This window comes from Capra hircus, chromosome 9 (genome assembly GCF_001704415.2).
Source record: "Capra hircus breed San Clemente chromosome 9, ASM170441v1, whole genome shotgun sequence".
NCBI lineage: Eukaryota > Metazoa > Chordata > Mammalia > Artiodactyla > Bovidae > Capra > Capra hircus.
Window position 1 is genome coordinate 26,204,029 of NC_030816.1, and position 14,800 is coordinate 26,218,828.

General features: G+C 41.2%; 1 long non-coding RNA gene across 1 annotated transcript in view; it reads right to left on the minus strand.

The window, feature by feature from the left end:
• Positions 1,165-14,800, minus strand: part of LOC106502467 — a 54,592-nt gene continuing 40,956 nt past the window's right edge. The window contains exon 4 of the long non-coding RNA XR_001918577.1: positions 1,165-1,878. This is a non-coding gene — a long non-coding RNA (U1 small nuclear ribonucleoprotein C). The remainder of the gene's footprint in view (positions 1,879-14,800) is intronic.

Consider the following 14,800-nt stretch of genomic DNA (forward strand, 5'->3'; position numbering starts at 1 on the left):
CAAAAGGAAAAAGTTCTCTTGAGAACTTCCCCATGCTGATTTAAATGATTTTTATGTAAGGAACATATTGTTCCTTAAATATGTGCCAATATATAGATATAAATGCTTTTTACATATATCTCTTTAAAAACTATAAAAACACAGAGTGAAAAAGTTCTAGACATTTGTAGTACCCAATGTATGAGGACATTCAACACTCCCAAGCTGTACACTTAAAAATGGTTAAGATGGTAAGTTTTGTATTATGTGGGGTCTTTTCAACCACAATTAAAACAAACTACCAGAAAAAAAATCAAATTTAACAAGTTAGAGGGAATTCCCTGGAAGTCCAGGGGTCAGGACTCTGCCCTTGCACTGCAGGGGCCATGGGTTCAACGCCCCCCCATCCCCCAACTAAGATCCCAGAAGCAGTATGGTGCTGCCAAAAGCAAAATTTTTTTAACAAGTTAGATATAAACAAGATCATCAGATAAAATAAAAAACATTAACTTAGTATAAAAGTAAAATTTTGCTGAAACTAAGTTGTCAATGTTGGATTTAATTATAGTTTATACACATAATTATAAAAGTATAATAAGATGTTTTTATGCATTTTATGTCTCAGTTGTTGACTTAAATATTTGATTTTGAGCAGAATGGATGGTCCTTTGATTCATTATCATTACTATAATTTTTCCTTCTATCAGGTTACTCATTTGAAACCGTCAGTTGATTATTTTACTTGGTCTAATCCATCTAAAAATGGTTCCCTCCAAAATATAATATTGATAATTTTTTTTTTAATGCTCCAAAAAAAGTTCTTCACAGAGAATATTTGCAAGCTGATATATCGTATAAATAAACAAAACACACACAAACACATCTGCCAATAATCTGAATAGAGTGGCTATTTTGCCTAGCTTCTTTTGAGTTCAACCTATGATACCAAAAGACCTGTAATGACTCAATTTTCTCTCCACTTTCCTTTATTTGAACTTCTGTAAAGCTTCCTTTAAAGTGGTGCCATGATTCATTTGGCCTTCACTTTGCATAACGTATCATTTGTGTATGAAGTCAGTCAGCCTGGTTCTTTTCTCATTAGCCTGTGACAATTAAAGTAGCATGGTTATTTTTATGATGGAAAGTCAAAATTAATTTATTAAATAAAAGAAGACACAAATCTCATCTCTGAAAAAGAGCAGTTTTAGCTTTTTAATTGGTAGGATAACTCAATATAATTTTTATCAAACAGAAATCAAGATGGTTTTTGTATTTTGATGCCAGAAATGCCAGTCTGAAGACCACTGACACTTTAAAAGTTAAATATTGCCGCATTAATAATCATGTGGTACCAACACAATTTAAAACACAAAGCACTGACACTAAACGTGGTTGGAAAATGAACATTCCAGATATGATTAGTTTATAATGTAACTTTTTTAGATCATCATTGAAATAAAAATAAGTTATTACTGATTGATCATCAGTAATACATACACAGACCTCTAGTTTGAGGAAACACTTTGATTATTCACAGATAATATAAATCTTTATAGAATGAGAGCACCAGAAAAGCACGCAGGAGGAGAGGGCCACTCCTACACAGGCTCAGCTTAGCTCAGCATCTGAGCCACAGCAGGCTGAGAGGGTGGCCCAGCATGGGATAGCCCGGGTGGGCTGAGGATTCGATGAGGGTGGGAGGGACAGCCCAGCAGGAGGTTTCAGAGCTCACGTGAGGCAAGGGGAGTGTTCTTGCAAAGGGATAGCCTAGCGCAAGATGTTGGCATCCAGGCAGGCTGAAGAGGATATTTCAGAGCCCAGGTGGGGTGAGATGAGTATCTGTGTAGGAAGGTGGTCCAGTGGTCCAGCACAGGCTGTTGTACAAAGCAGGTATGTTACCTAGTAAGATACAATAAGCAGAGAACATAGCATCACTTCTCTGTGTTATTGCTGATAAAGACATAATTGTGAGAAAACATCACATACAAGTTGAGGGACACTCCATGAAACAACTGGCCTACATTCTTTCAAAGCGTCAAAGATATTAAAGTCAAGGAAAGATGGAGAAACGAACTAGTCCAGACTGAAGGAGACTAGGGAGACGTGGGGAATAGTTGCATGGTGTGGTTCAGAACTGGACTCCTTTTGTTACAAAGTATGTCATTCAGGCATGGAGAAACTTGACTACTGGAGTTTTAGGACTAGATCCCAATGTACCAATGCTAATTTCCTAATTTTGCTGTTTGCGCTGGAATTGTAGGGGAATGCCTCTGAGTCAACATGCACTATGATATTCAAGAGTGATGGAGGAATCAGATCAACAGCTTCCTTGCATATGTTTCAGGGGAGAAAAGGTCTTTGTACTTGCAACTTTTCTGAAAATATGAGACTGTCTCAAAATTTAAAATTAAATGAGATTGAGGAATGTTGTTTCTTTAAAAAAAAAAAGGATAAAAAATGCATGTGTGAAGTCTGACCAACTCTGTAGGAATATCTTGCAAAATGGTAAGAGTTTCCATATTGAGCACTTAGTATGTGTAAGATGTTGAACTAAGCAGTGTGTATATTTTATGTCATTTAAATTTCACACCAGTCTTACAGAGTGGATATTCCTAGTATCATTTTACAGATAAGGAATCTGAGGCTCAGAGAGACTGAGTAACTTGACCAGGCTCTTAACTAATCTACTGTACTGCTCAAAAAAAAAAAAAAAAGATTGGAAAAAATTTTCCAAAAAGATTGGAGAATGCTAACAGCAGCATTCTCTGGGCAGTGGGACTCCTAGTTTTTCCTTTTGTGGTTTTCAGTATTTTACAAAATATCTACAGTGGCACGGTTGCTTTTGTAATTAGTAAAAAAGAGAAAGCTGTCATTTACAAAATACTCATTTATTGTGAAATGATGTCATAAAAATATGTTGGTTATTTGAAACCATACTGAACAATCCAAACTACTAATCGTGGTATTATCTCCCAGTAGTGGTATTATTGGTGGCATTCATTTTTGATATTTTGCTTTTCTGTATTCTACTAAGTTTCTATAATTAATTCTTTCATTCATTCACAAATACTTACTGAGCATCTGCTATGATTTATTTTTATACGAAGAAAAAATTTTAAAGAAAACTGTACTGCATAAGTCTAAAGTTGTAAATTTTATTCAAAAAGCAAGAAGGAATAATATGTATGCTTAGAAAAAGACTAGGCACCAAGATGTTACTAGCAGTGTTACATACTAAGATGTTTCAGCAGTGAGTTAGTGGCAAGTTTATCTTTTCTTAATACTCTTCCACGCTTTCCTCGTTTTCAACTATAAATTACTTACCTGTTCTGTACATAGCTGTGCCTCCGGTGCTTAGAAGAGGAGGTGGCACATAGTAGGAGTTCATGAAGATCTTTTTTGAATGAACCAATACTTCTGATTATAAATCGCTGTTTTAAAAAACACTTTTACTTATTCATTCCATTATAGTCTGCAAACTTGGCATTCAACTTGTGCTCTTCTAAGCTGGAGAAGATCTAAGAGATTGCAGTAGGGGGCTCTAGTGGCCATTTAACAGGTGGTGGTGAGGAGGAGAGCCACATGACGGGAAGACAGGGTGAGCAGAAAGTGGTGAAACACTATTCAGAAACCATGTGTTGTTTATTGTATTTATTAAGATTTCTGTTCAACCTATTTTTCAGAGAATTGGTGACACATCACTATACCAGTGTCTATTGAGGATAGACCTTGTGTTGTATGGCTTAGTTTCTTGGTAGTGATATCTGAGGTTCACAGAGGAATGGAGGGCTGGGATGAGGTTGGGGTGACTCAGTCATAAGCCCCTATTTTGCTTGTAATTAGGAAGCTTACATCTCCGGTTTTACAAAGTAATGTGGATCAAAACCTTAAAAGAGACTGGATACTGGGCCAGCGAGGGAGAGAAGTCCCTCAGCTGGTCTATGAATCAAGCTGATTGCCCAGCATCCATAGCTCCAGTTGGCTGTTCAGCTCTCAACTCATTTGCAGGGAGATGTTGTATGTTACATGATTTTGCCTCATTCAAAGATTCTCAAAGTCACATGAATAGTCCTTATGTGTATCCGGGGATTACCAGAAGAAACAAACCTTTCTTGTCAACCTCGAATCCTCTCTTTCTCTTCCAGCAATACACTGGCAAATTTGGTTGGTTCTACCTTCAAACTGCATGCAGAACCTGAGCACTGGCCCCTCTCTAGCCTTATTTGGTTTATTGCAAGAGCCTCTCAACTCCTCCCTGCTTCAACCTTCATAGCGGCCACAGGATCCTTTCAAAACCTCAGTCAGATCACATCTTTACAGCACCCTACATTAGCCACAGCCCTTACAGCAAGGTGCTGGCTTGTGTCCCACAACTAACTTGCTCTTACTTCTCTGACCTACTTTTCTCCAGCTTGCCCCTTGCTCATTCCACTTCAACATCCAGACTTCCTTGCTGCTCCTCCAACACACCAGGCACCGTGTGCCCTCGCTATATCCTCTGCAGGAACAGTCTCTCTCTCTCTCTCTCTCTCTCTCTTTCTCTCTCTCGGTCTTTCTTCAGATGTCACCACATCAGACAGACCTTTTCTGACCATCTCTATCAAGTAGAGACCACCTCTCCAGATACCTGCTCCTTTACTTTGCTTTTTTTCCCCTCCTTGCAGTCATGATCATTGGGACAGTTCTGACCATGCAGTGTGTCTGATTTTCCTAAACCCATCAATGTGGTTGCTCTTCCTCACCTGTTGAAGTTGGGTGTAGCCACGTTCCCTGCTCTCTCCTGCGCTGTGTGAGGGGAAGGGCCGTGTGTGGCTTTCAGGAGGAAGCCAGTGCAGCATTCAAAGCTCTATCCCCTCTCTCTCCCGCAGACATCAGCCGTGCTCCACATGGTGCTTCTCCAGGCAGCCTGGGCCCCAGGGTGAAGGCGCACGGAGCTGAGCCCCCGGCTGCCCTGCAGTGAACACAGCCTGTTGTTCTTCAGTCACTAAGTCGTGTCTGACTCTTTGTGGCCTCAGGACTGCAGCATGCCAGGCTTCCTGTCCTTCACTATCTCCTAGAGTTTATTCAAACTCATGTCCATTGAGTCGGTGATGAACACACTGTGTAAGTGAGGGATATAAACTTTTTTTTTAAGCCATCAAACTTGGCTTGTTTAAAACCACAAAACAACTAGCCTATCCTGACTGAAACACTCTGACATATCCCATATTTATTTGCTGTCTCTTCCTATCCCCCTCTAGAATGTAATCTTTTTGATGGTAGGGCTTTGTTCACAATTATATCTCCGGGTCCTGAAACAGTGCCTGGCATGTGGTAGGTATTCAATAAATATCTGTTGCCTGACCGAATGAATGATGAATTGATCACCCCTACTGAAACAGGAAGATTTCACAATGGCAGGTGTTAACTACTCCTGGATGTGTCCACAGAAGTGTTCGCTTGACGTGATCTGAATGGGAACAAGATGGTTCCTGATTCAAGGTTAGCAGTGTGGCTGCTCGCCTCACCAGACACAGTCTGAAAGCACAAATCGCCGGTGGGCACATTTCACAGTGAGTCGTGGAGGCACATGAAGTAGTTAAAGTTGCCACACAAACGGAGATCTGGCACACCACTGAGGGGACCCAGCAACAACCATAAATAAAAAGCATTAGCGGCGTTTGTGTCGATGCTGAGTGCTGACGTGGTTTCCTTTCCCTGTGTGGACATTAGCATTTGTAATGAACTGAGCTTCACAGGCTTGAGGTTTTATCTGCCGTTATCATAAATTGGTGTATGAGCCCCTCTCAGGACTTTTGCAAAAGCTGTGTGTGCTTTTGTGAGCTGCTTTCTTTTCAGGCTTCCTCCTGGTTCGCCTGAATTTGGATGGGGATAATGCATTTCCTGTATCGTGTGGCACCGTACAAGGAAACCCATTGTGTCCCCTCAGAGGAAGGGTACATCTGTAAGTAGTTTTTAAGAGTGTACTGAAGGATCTTGTTAGGGTGACTTATTCTCCCAGTTCCATTTGGTTGATGAAGTGGGTCACGTGACAGATGTGCATAATGAACTGCTTCAGTTGATGCCAGTGGGAAGCTCAACCTATAAAATGCAAAATCTCCTGGACTCATTGAGGGCAGAGCAAGCTGATCACAGAAGAGAGAACTCTGCCTGATTCCGAGTTGTCATTTCTTACTGCCGCATACAGTGCACCAGTGTTCCTGGGCTTTGCTTTTCCTTTCTTCCAGAGGAACTGCCTTTCCAGTTTATTCTTAATTCAAACTGGAAAGGCAGTGGTTTCTGCATACAATTTCCCCAAAGAGCAAACATGATTAAGATGTTCAAGTAATCACCCATGAAATGCACTTGCAAGGAGCCTTTATGTTTTGTCATTAAAAGAGGAAATGTATTTACATCATCCAGTAAGATTGTGGGTTGTTTTTTTTTCTTTTTTTCCCCTCTTCCTTATCTCTTTTCCCCTCACACTTTCCTATATTTTCTTTCTCTGCTCCATTATTTTATTTTCCTCTTTATTTTCATTGACTGCAGTCATAAGGGATGTAACTTGTCTTCCATTTCCATGCATTGTGTGGAACAGTGACATCCAAGCCAAAAAGACACAGGTGACCAATCTGTTCTAGGAGTGGTCTAACTTCCAGCTCATTCTAGATGCTTCTGGGTTACTAAGGGACAATGAATGGAGAAATAAACAGCAATCATGCAAATTTTAGTCCTAGATATGAGCATCGGGGAAATGACGAAAAAGGCTGTAAGTCAGTTCACTTCACTTGTACCACAGAGCGTCCCCACAGGCTAAGTACTGTGCAGGGAGCTGAAGAGAGAGCACACGGCCCTTGGAAGCTGGCGAGTAAATGATGGTGTACGATGACATATTCAAATGCCATAGTAGCAGCAAAGATAATAGGGCTTTAGGTGGTGCCAGAGGGGAGGTCTCAATGAGAATTTAAATGGTCAGGCAAGGATTTGAGCTGAGAGCAGGAACTGAGTTAGACTTGGAAGGACAAGTAGATTTGGAATGCTGTCAAAAGAGCAACATAGCATATTAAAGAGGTCAAGAGTGCATGGCATCTTGATCAAACTCAGTTGTTTGGGGTACCTCACTTTTAGCCCCAATTTCCCAAGTAGCCATATGTCAATTACACAGGTTACCTAAAGAACATTTATATATATATCTGGAGGAGGAAATAGCAACCCACTCCAGTATTCATGCCTGAAAAATCCCATGAACAGAAGGCTGGTGGGCTACAGTCTAATAGGGTCTCAAAGAGTCAGACATGACTGAGCATGACACTAATATTCATATACACACACACACACACATATATATTACTCAGACATTAGTATAAGGCAATTAGCCACAACATAATATATGGAGATGTCACATCTGTAAGCTTTAAATCAATTGTGAAGACAGCAGAATTGTTTTTCTTGCCTAACAGTGAGTGTCATGGATTAAAAGTGCTGCCGAATTTAAGGAAATTATATTTAAGAAAATATAATCTGGGAAATGAGAGCCCAGTCTTCTAGTAGCAAAACAGCATAGGAGGATTATTTCAGAGACTTTTTAAAAATGTCAGATTTGGCTTTAGCGAGTTTAGTGAATTGTCCTTTGTAGACAGAAAGCTGGCATTGGGGCACTCCAGAAAGCCCCCTGGCACCTTGGCTACCTCCTTCTGACTCTGGTGCTGGCAGGAGGCCTCTGGTGAAAATCCCTGGCTCTTTTCTGCAGAGGAATGGCAAGACTTGGCAGCCACTGTTGAGTTCACACAGAGATGGGGAGTGACTGGTTCCCAGGGTCAGCTGGGGTGGGGGTGAGAAGCAGCTCAAGGCCAAGAGTTTGACTTCCTGACCCTTCCAGAAAAGTGTAGTGCTCTTTAATTTATTCCTAATTGGAATTCCTTGCTGTGGTTTTCCTTTTAGAAAAGGAAAGACGTGCCCTTTTAACCATTTCCTCTCAAAAGACCTTCGTTAGCTTTGATTTAGTAGTTTCAATATTAAAATAGCTACCACATAAAAATGATTTCTAAAAATGTCTCAAATTCCTGTTTCACATAACTCAATGATACGGTTTCTGAGGCCTTGAGCCTGGGAGTACTAGTCCTTTTGGTTGTGAAGCACTGGAAAGAAAAAATTAGAGTTTATGAAAAATAGAAAGAAACCCTTCTGGACCATCTCCCCTTACTCTGAATGTGTCAATATTTGAATGTGGCGTACACGCACATGGTTTGCCTGCATGTGTGCACCCACACCCACACACACACTCTCACATATCACCTATTTTACTAAAACATATCATGATAGAAGACTTCATTATTTTTGTTTAAGTCCCGGTTATAGTCCTTCAGTGAGGGCACTTGAGACATATGTTTGCAGGTAGCTGAAGGTACAGCTATGTGGTCTGCCTGGAACCTAAAATTAGATTGAGTTGACGAATCTATCGGGAGAGATTTTTCCCTCAGTGTTTTCATTCCCAGACTCTGCTGCCTTCCACTTCCTGCAGGGACTGAAGTCATTGTAGATACTACTCAAAAGTAATAACTCCTGAGAGACTCTCTCTGCAAAATCAGCATGCAAAAGGCAGCTGGCCCCAGAAGCCAAGGACTCTTGGCTACAGCAGTAGAATGTTAAAGCCACACAATAGTAAAAGGAACCTGGGTTTCCTATATTTTAAACTGTCTATTGTTTCATGCTTAGCTAGTGAAATCCAGAGAAATGAAATAAAAAGTCAGCTTTTAGAGTCTTAATAACAGTAAGGTATTAAAAAAAAAAATAACAGTAAGGTATTTCTGTTGTTATTCCTTAAAAGATGATGAAAATTAGATGCTGAAATGTAGAGGCCTTCTGAAAATGACTTGGAATAATTATATTTGTTAAACTGGGCAGCCCTGATATTGTATGCTGTTTAAATCAACTTTCATTATTCTTTAATGATTCTTTGCAATTCTTTTTTCCAGAACTTTGCAAGCTTGACTTGTGTTCACCTTGCTATGGAATGCTTTAAAGGGCATTTCATCTAATAGCAGAGGAAGATGATAAATTATAGATGCCAAATCATAAAGCAGTGATTTAGGTAGCACTAGGGTAAGATCGTAAGCAATAAAATAAAAATTTTCCCAATCAACCTCTACATTAGAAGCAAAAAAAGGAGTCGTTGTCTGCATAATTAAAGCAAGACATGTCAAGACGCTTGTTAGTATGCTAATTTGAAGGCTTTTTTTTTTTTAACTTGGAATCATAAAGGAGAATATTGGCAATATTTATCAGTTTGAACAGAGAAGTTCTCTAAGAATGAGTATGAAGTGATTTCATTGTAAGTGTGCTCTGGAAATACTGATATAAAGAAGGAAGAAAAAAAAAAACAAAAAACACCTCAGTCTCAATCTCTTAGGCATTTGGGGAGAAAATGAGGTGGTTACGAGTTGGCCAGGGTCTAAGTTTTCACCACACCCCTGCTAGCTGTGTGAGCTTATCCAAGTTAGTTAACCTCTCTGGCCCTGTTTCCTTAGCTGTGAAATGAGAAGATAGTGGGTCCTACTTCATAAGATAATTGTGAGGATTACAAATAAAGCATTTGAAATGGAATCTAACAGGGACTTCCCTCATGGTCCAGGGGCTAAGACTCCATGCTCCCAATGTAGGGGCCTGGGCTGCCTCTCTGGTCAGGGTTCTAGATCCCACATGCCACAACTAACAGCTTGCATGCTGAAAAGTGAAGATCAGAGATCCGTGTATGCTGCATCTAAGACCTGCCACAGTCAAATAAATAAAAACAAATATTAAAAAAATAAAATAGAATCTAACAAAGCAAGCACTCAGTAAGAATGGTTGTATAATATCTTTCCTCTGCCCAAACTCTCTGGAGCTTTCCCTCTTACTCCCAGTGAAAGCTGAAGTCCTTACCATGTCTATAGGCCCCATACAACTGGGCTGGTTCTCTGACCTGATCTCTTTCCCTCCCTGCTCAGCTTGCACTCTGGCCTCCAGGCATTTCACCAGGCACCCTCCCATCTCAGGACCCTTGTCGTGAGAGCTGTTCCGCAGCCATCCTCAGCTTGGCTTGTCTGTTCCATCAGGTCTTCACTTTAAGCACCTGATCAATGAGACTTTCCCTGGACACAGCCTAACATTCCTCTTGATATTTTATAGTTCCCCTTTCTGCCTTATTTTTCCCCTTAGCACTAACTACTTCCTAGTATACTATATATCTTACTGATTTATCTCATTTGCTCTCTACGTCTCCCACCAAAATAGAAACTGAAGGAAGGCAGGAATTTTTATTTTAGCCATCAATGTATCCTCAGTACCTAGAATGGTGTTTGTCACAACTGTAGCTGTCAATAAATATTCAAAGGCTGAACGAATGGATGATTTTCCTTAATTTCTAAAAAATAATAATTAAATCCTACACATATACTTCATTTCCAAGTTTAATGAAATGTTTTTTTGGGGTCACATTCATTTTTCTTGGTTGCCATGATGACTGTCAACCATCTTTAAACCGCTCTTTAAACACCAGATAACTGTTTAATGAAAGTGAAAGGACAAGGTTTGGCCACCCAGGCCATGACACAGCCTTTTTCTTCTAAGCCTTCATCAGTTCACCTGGAGGAAGAAATAATGATACTTGTTGGACTTCCCTAGTTCCTCCTTCAGCCACAGAAAAATTAGGGTCAACTTCTGATTTTCCCTTTCCACACTGGTCTTTTAATAGCTACAAAGAGGTGGGGAAGCTTCTTAAGTAAATATGGCACGTTTTCCAAAACCTGAATATAAGCAAGGGCAGAGTATATAGAATACCTTGAGTCATCACTGTGGAATGATCTCACTCTTTGGCCCCCAGGGGTTACTGAAAGGGCATTCCTAAACATGGACATGTTGCAGGAGGTCAGATAAAAGGTAAAGGTTCCTGAACATCTTCTGTGTTCCCAGTTCAGCTTATACACACTGCATCACCTCACAACCACACTGTGTGATCTGTGTTATCATCCCCAACCTCTAGATGGGGAGCTGGGGTGAGACCAAGGCTCAAAGAGGATAAGTGACTGTTCAAGGCCACCTGACTAATAAGCGGGATAGCGAGACATCGCTGTACTTACTAGGAACATCGGAGTACTTATCAGGAACATGACAACCACTTTTCTTTTTCCTCTTTGCCCTGATAAGCAGTTTCCTAAGAATTAAACCAATTTGTATGTCTTGAGCCAACAACTGCTGAATTAGTGAGTGTTCATGATGGATTTCTGCCACAGCTTAAAGCTGGTGGCTTAAAACTACTGGGATCTCAGCCGCTTCTCCTTGTCTCATCAGTGAGGTGAGGACCTGCACCCTAGGGATAGGCTGGCATGAGAGGAAGAGCGGCGTCGGAGCCCCGTCCATACTACCCATGAGAGGAAGAGTTACTAACCCCAGTACATAACACAGTCTCCAGGCTTAAGTATATTACCCAAGGTCAGCTGCTAGGAGTGCTGGGGCTGTGTGCTTAAATCAGATCTGTATGGGTCCAGAGTTTGGTTCAATCATTACCATCACCTTGACCACTTCTGCTCCAACTCTACCTTACAACTTTCACAGCATACCCCAAGTCAGAAAAAGAAAGTTTCTTCAGTTAGCATATCTAATCAAAGATGTTGCATTCAAGAAATATGTTCATGACTTCTTAAATAATCTAAAGTTTTCTTTTTCTCCTCTTTCTTCCTCTTCTTCTTTTTCAAAGATTTGGCCTCTGGAAAGTATTTCATGTATAATGGCAAAGCATCTAACTTTCCTATGAGCTTATAAAATGAAGTGGTTCTTTTAGAGTAAACAAAAAATCTTTTCATCTAAAATTTTAATTGCAACCAATTCAGTGCCTTGGGAATTAGTTCCAGTGTTTGGCTCAAGTTTCTGGCACTGAGCTCTGGCCTCAAGCCTGCACTGGGTCACCTTACAGCTGCACCTCAGGGCTACTCGCCAAGAAGCTGGTCTCATGGCATTACTACCCTATGGCTTGACAACAGAACACTGAGCTTCGGTACTGAACCTGGCTGGAAGCAATTCATATGACTACAACTCTGTTTAGCAAGCAACGCACAGGAGTCACCTGGTGAAGCATGGTAGCATTCTCCCACATTCCTGGGAGAAAAGAGACACAATTTTCATTAGTTTGTCTAGAAGCAGGGAAGGGTATTTCTCAAAGTTTAATTTACAGCCATAAACTTGTACATTGATATAACCATAACATAAAGGAGGGAACATCTGTCACTTGCATTTGTAGCTGTGTTTGTAGCAGCTCTTTCAAAAAGGAAGACTAGAGATCAGCCATCCAGGTTTGGGGGCTGTATGGTTAGGCCATTCAAGATGGCTGTTCTCTTGCTCTCTGTACATCCCTCGCTTGACCAGTGCCTGTTTCTCTCACTTGACTGTATAATGCGCTTAATTATAGCACTTAAAATAGTCTCTGGTAACTGGTGAGCCCACTTGATGTCAATTCCCCCTATAAATGGTAGCCTTCTTCTCTCCTGCTGAGTAGTGAAGACTGCTGATGTCCTACCCGCCATCTGCACACATAGGGGGGGTGTCGCTCCAGGCTCCTTTGTGTAAGTTCCGCCTATCCAATAAACCACTTATGTCCCTATTGCTGTCTCTGGGCCCTTTCTTCAGTCTTGGAAGCTGGGCAACTAGAAGACTGGAAGGGCTGGGGGATGCAACCGAGCAGGGACCAAGATCAGTGTCTGAAACCAGGTTTTCCTCTAATCAGGTGGGTATGGACAAATAACTTAATCTCACTGTGCCTCAGTTTCCTCACAATACAAAGTTTGGGCATGTTAAATGAACTTTCAATCTCAGTCTTAAAATTGTATTACATGTATAAATATTCATAGCTTTTCTAATTTGGTGTAATCACTTGAAACTTACCCTCCTACTAGAGAAAATCTGAATTTCTAAAAGCCTGAGGTTGACTCTAAAGACAGAACTTAAGAACAAGGAATTGTAGGGACTTCCCTGGTGGTCAGGTGGTTGAGACTCCACATTCCTGGTGCAGGGGACTCAGGTTCAATCCCTAGCCAGGGAGCTGGATCCCACAGGCCACAACTAAAAGCCCACATGCCACAGCCAAATAAGTATTTTAAAACAAGCAAAAATAACCCCCAAGGAATTGCAGAGTTTTAGCTGTCAGAATCTAGGTAGATAATATACCCCAACTTCCTCATTTTGTCTTCTCCCTTTTAGTCTTCTCTTTCCTTTCTTCTTCTTTTTTCAACGTATTTTCTAGATTCTGGTAGGCACCAGGCACTGAGCTAAGTGCTGGAGACCAGGCCTGAGTCCTTAGCTTTAAAGAACTTCCAGGACAGTGGGCGCAGACAAGCGAATGCAGTGTTAAAACACAAGGAAGTGAGGTTGCAACCGAGCACAGGGTACAGTGGAAGACAGAGGCCATCTCAGGCTGGGGTAGGGATGGGAGTCAGGGAAGTGTCCCTGTGGAAATGACATCTAAACTGAGGCCAGGAGTCGGGGCCGGGGGTGGGGGGCACATTTCTAGGCAGAAATGCAACATGTGCCTCTGAATATCACAGAGACAACTCTGGAAAGGTGGGCAGTAATTCTCCAGGGAACGCAACCAGCTGGTGGCAGAGCTGGTGGTACCAATAGAGCTCAAGGTCCTAACTCCAAAGTTGCAGGCTTGGTTGAACGTCAATGATGTGAAGTAATAGCTTTGGATTTTTTCGGGATTTTTCTGGCACAGGTGAAATTTTACAGGGCCTTGCTGCCATCACCTTAATTAAGACTCAGGCTCTTTCCTGGACTCTCTGTTTAGGATATTCCCTCTCTGGCTTGAGGGTCTTCAGCAGTAACTCATCAACACAGAATAATCACATCAATCACATCATCTGAGAAGTCACTGCCACCAATCTACTTTGGGGATACAGATCTTTCAGCTTCTGAGCGGTGTGGATGGACAAAGATCCTGGCTGACGGGTTTAGGAGACCATCCAGGTCAGTCACAGGATAGTTATGAGTCATGATGGTTGTTTTCAAATATTTGAAGGATTGAAGCAGGGATTAGATGTGTTTTTTGTGGGTTGAAGGGGAAGAAGGAGAAACCAAATGAATGTATATAGGTACAGATAACTTTATTGTTCCTAAATAAGAACCTCACCCCCGCCCACTCTTTTCACTGTTGCTTTCTAAGTATAGCTCCCTAGCCCTTTCACTTTTTTAAAAAAGTGTTTTGTGTAAATAATAAGGAAAAAAAAAAAAAAAAGAACTGGAGGCTGGTTGCACTGGAAGTAATGAGTATCTTTACAGCAGAAGTATTTAAAACCAGGGCAGATGACCACTTGACCCAGGATGTTACCAAGGGGATTCATGCCTCTAAGCTTTGATTTATAGAAGTTTAATAAAATCCTGCTGGCTCCTTCTGTGATTCTGCATTTTCACACTTGGCCCAGGCCAACTGAGGTTTAACTGTTCTAGTGTCTTCTCTATTCTTCACAAAGTATTTACTCTCAGCTCTTCCCTGGTGGCTCAGACAGTAAAGAATCCAGGAGACCTGGTTTGATCCCTGGGTTGGGAAGACTACCCTGGAGGAAATGGCTACCCACTCCAGCAGTCTGGCCTAGAGAATTCCACGGACAGAGGAGCCTGGCAGGCTACAGTCCATGGGGTCGCAAAGAGTTGGACATGACTGAGCGACTTTTACTTCACTAGTTAGCTGGCATTTCTAATCACATTATTTTTACATTTCTAAACAAAGAAACACTTAGTGTTTTTTGTGATACTTATAAAGGCAGTTTAGCATTGGGTTTTCTTTTTCATATAAAGAATTAATATATTTACCTAG